We start from the raw sequence: 4670 nt of genomic DNA, 5'->3' as shown, positions 1-4670 counted from the left end.
ACACACACACACACACACACACACACACACACACACACACACACACAAAAAACATCTCATCATCTGTGGAAGCTGTAGTGTGTCACACAGTGTGTCCCTCTTCTACACATCTTCCCTTTCAAGTGTTCATTGTAATGAATCATTGGTCTGGTTTGAGGTCTCTGGGCACCATCAATACTGGATCCTTGCTGGGACTCCTCCAGTTATCCTGTTGTTGCCCTGTGTCATGGAAACCCTGAAGCTTTGGACCAGCAGGACTGGATCCTCCATGGATCCTAATCATCCACAAGTGATATAGATTTGGGGCAGGCCAACTCAGAGCCCTTGATCCAGGCCTGCGTGGCAGCTGGGCTGGTGATCAAGCTCTCCTGCACTGCTCCAGCTAGGCCACCCAATGCTGTCATTGGCAGAAGGCGGGGCCAGCTCTACTGCTCTCAGGCCAGCTCACCAGACCCACCCCTCCAGAGCCAGCTGTACTCTGTCTGCTCAACTCTCACCTTCAGGGTTGGCTCATCTGTGCCCTCTCAACCAGGGCGAGTGCTACGTGCAGTCCTGGCAAGCTGCAGGGCCCATTCTCCCAAGTGCTGCAGGCGGTAATGGGCAAGACAAGCTCACCTGCTCCCATGACCCCTGGGTCAGCTCTCCCAACTGCCACAGGGGGTGAGGGGTGAGGAGGGGTAGAGGGCATCATCTCCACACCCACGCTACCTCACAGCAGAGGAGTGGTGGGGCCAGCTCTTCCACATTTTCACCCTGGGGCTGGCTCACTTGCCCTACCAGGGTCAGCTCTGCTGTGCTGTCCAGGCCAGGTACAGGGCTAGCTCTCCTCAGCAGTGAGGGGTAGGGCTAGCTCTCCTCAGTAGTGAGGGGCAGGGCTAGCTCTCCTCAGTAGTGAGGGGCAGGACTAGCTCTTTTCTGCTCATGATCCTGTGGGCAGCTTTCCCTACTGCCAGAATTCTCTCTCCTACACTCATACCTTCAGGGCTGGCTCACCTACACCCGGTCACCAGTGCCAGCTCCGCTGTGCTGCCTGGAGAAGGTGCTCCCCTGAGTGCTGCCACGGGTAAGAGGCAGGGCAGATCTTCTGAGCAACGCAGCCACTGAGAGGTGGGCAGGCTCTGCAAGGTCCGTCTGTGCACATTCATGTGATCTAACACTGAACCCTGCTGCTGAGGGGCCAGAAACCCAAACATGGCCCCATGGCTCCAGGTGGCAGGGCTGGCCACTCACAACAGGCTCCTCCTCTCCACCCTGAGTCTCTAGTCCCACCTCTCTTCATAATGCTCAAGCCGCTCACTTCTCTCTCTCTCCCCCATCTGTGTACCACACACTCACATTGTGGTGGCTCCTGCTGCAGGTGGACCCTGGCTGACAGCCTCTGGGTGACAGACATGCAGTGTGTGTGTGATGACAAGCAGGCGCCTATGGCCTGTGCTAGTCTGCGGGTGGCATGCTGGACTGCAGGTCTCTGCAGGGTTGTAGCTGGGCTCTGTGTCTATAGCCTGTGCCGACGGAGGGCGGTCTATGGGTGTATTCTCACCTGCACTGGTGCCATAAAGTAACGCATGTCTCTGTCTTCCTCCTGCTGCACTGCCAGGCAATAAGTTAGGTGAACAATGACTGGCATCTGCTCTGCCCTGACTGATAGATCACCACCATCATCAAGAAGTCTCTTTAACCACTGCCGGGGGAGGGGGAGTAGGGGTGTTTCTTTTTATAATTCGGGATCTCATGTCATGTAGCTGGACATGACCTTGCACTTGGGATCCTCTTCTCCACCCAATACTGTTCTGTGGTACTAGGCTCAGATCCAGGGCTTCAGGCATGGTAAGCAAACACTCCAACAGCTGAACCCACCCTCAACCACGGGATCTTCCACTTTATGAACTTCTCTCCTCGATGCCTTGGTCTGCTATTTGGTTGGCAGATTTGGGGTTCAACCATGAATGATCCTAGTAGGGAAGATTTATGGTTCAGGCCCACAAGCAGAGGGCATCACTTTGTGTCATGTTGCCTAGTAGTTGGTCAGTGGGCCACAGCTAGCTCCAAGAGACTCAACGGTGGGACCCAACTATGGCAACTAGAGAAGAGGATTTAGTGAACAACTCTCGGTATCTACTACTTCCTTGTCCTCTACAGCACAACAGCAGCCCACTCTTTACTCTCTCAGTCAGGGTATTTAATCTTATGGGGCTGGGAATTAGTGTGTCCAACTTAGTAACCTAAAGAACAGACTTCTGGATGGCAAAGCAAGATCGCCCCTCTTCTGACTGCAAAGCCCGGCACACTATGTTGCATTCAGTTAAAAGATGCAGAACTGAAATTATAGCCTGCTGGAACTGTTTATGAACGAAAAGATCACCCTTGACATGTGTCTCCAGTTGGAATGACACTTAAACTCCCTACTTTACTGTGTAGCATAACCCTGAATAGACCATTGTCTTTGGTGCAGGAATAGAATGAATGGGATACTGAGTACTACTGTGTATATGTCTTGTGTTGAGCAAACACATCTGTACTTTAGGCCTACTACTTTTAACGAAGTTTCACTTCATTTTTCACTAGTTTTTTTTAACACCAGAGACATCTACCACCTTTATTGTTCCCAAAATGTAATTACAGTAAACTACATGGAGTGGCGCTCAGAAGTACACACATGCATTCCTCAGCCCCAGATGGCATTTTTATTGCTGCTATTTTATTACTGTGCCTATCAAGTTATACAGGAGACAATCATCTGCATGAGGTAAGACCTGAGTAGAGAAGACAGTAAGACAATCGGGCTGCTAATCAAAGTCGCCAATAATTTCCCCAGAGTTCAGGCCCATGGGCTCTGTTTATTGGTTTTGCTACATAATACTTTTTATTCTTCAAAATACTTTTCACTTGGACCTTCCAAGGCAAATCTAATTCTGGCCCCCTTAAAGCCTTTTATTAGGCAAGCATGTTGGTTGGAGTTTGTAAAAGCTAAAGGCACCTATGGGTTTATTAAAACACAAAGAAGCCTCGCTAGTTAATGCACAAGGCAAACGCCCAAACTAGCTATTTCCCAAAGCAAGTCTGCATTTTATGCAGGGAAATCTCTTACCTTTCCCCGAGGAGTATATTCCAAATAGATGCGTATTGCAGACATTAACAGCCACTTCCATTTTACAAAAGATTTAACCTAGTATCTTCTGTCAAATTTCTAGCGCCTACAACAGAACTGGAAACATAAAAGCTTTTGAAACGAGTCATTTTAAGTGAGTCACTCCCTGAAAGAATTTACATTGGAGCCAAAGTAAGTTGACTTCAGTATCTTGGAAGTAAAACCTGCATTAATTTGCTCATCTGCTTAGCATGTTATGAATCTATTGCTGTGGAAACGGGTTGTGGGGGGGTGGTTGGCGAGGGGAGGGACAATGAACTGGTCACAGGCAAATCTTTAGCTAGCTGTCATTTCAGGCAAATTATAATTTGTAGAGCAAGCTTGTGGTTCAGACAATGTATCCAACATACGGATAAGACAGTGGTAGGGAAAGAATAGCTTGTTATGAAGTCTTCCAGAGAGCTCTGGGCCGAATTCCTGAGGTTCTTTTTTCAGTTGTGCTTAGTGTAGCCCCCCAAAAATGTTTTAGCTCAGAGGAGCACATTTAAAAGGAGCAAAAGCAGATACATCATACAGAAACTGCATCTCCTTTCAACTTCCGTCTCCTGGGTGGAGACCTTGTGGGTTCAGGCACCTGCAATTTCCGCCCTTTTCCTTCCCCCCCTCTTCCGGGCGTAGAAGCCCTGCTGCTCCTCCTCCACTAGGGCCCTAGGAACGACCACGCTCCCAAACCTTGCTTCCAGAACCTAAAAGGGTCACACTCTTACAATGCGTTAGTTAGGAACGATGCGTCTCCCAATGAAAGCCCTACGGAGGGTAAAGTGTAGACCATGAAGAACAATTCGGTGTGTTCTAGCCTGTTTCCCCGCTTCGCCCCAAGTCAGGCTTCTACGATCACGTCCAACTCGCAAACCCACCCTTTCCCCGCTCCTCCCAGCGACCACCCATTGTCCCCGAGGCTGTCACGGTGCGGACGCCGAACTCGCGACTGGAAGAGCAGGGCGTCATTCAGCCTCGCGCTTTTCCAAGCCTTAAAAGGTCTAAGGCCGCTTCCTGCAGCCGGCAGGTAAAGCGGACCGCGGGAGGGAGCAACCGCGCCCGCCCCGCCCCGCGACGGCGGGGCCGCTGCCCTGCTCCCGGGTTCTGATCACAATGCCCTGGCAGTAGAGCCGCTGTCACCCTGCCCTGCAGCCAGCCCGCCGCCATTACCAGCGCAGAGAGAGGGCGGCCAGGCGGGAGGGGGTGGGGGTGGGGAGATGCGAAGGTCCCGGATGTGCCCGCCAGTAGAGGTGGGGGCGGGGAGAGGCTTCCTTCCGCGGGCCGCAGGGGCGGGGAGGGAGGGCAGCTCGCGGGGGCGGTGGGGAGCGAACTGAGCACGCGGGTGAAGGCAGGGTCTGGAGCGGAGCGGAGCGCGGGTACGCGCTCTCCTCCGCTCGCCCTCGGGCGCGGGCGGGCGGGCCGGGCGCGCGCAGGGGAGCGGCGGTTGCGCTGGGCCGGAGAACTGTGGGCACCAATCAACGGTTGCCATAGCAGCGTTTGACGTCATCGTGCGTGTGGTGCCCCTGCTGCCGGGGCTAGTGAT

Source organism: Rattus rattus, chromosome 1 (genome assembly GCF_011064425.1).
Source record: "Rattus rattus isolate New Zealand chromosome 1, Rrattus_CSIRO_v1, whole genome shotgun sequence".
NCBI classification, from domain to species: domain Eukaryota; kingdom Metazoa; phylum Chordata; class Mammalia; order Rodentia; family Muridae; genus Rattus; species Rattus rattus.
This window is presented reverse-complemented; position numbering follows the sequence as displayed.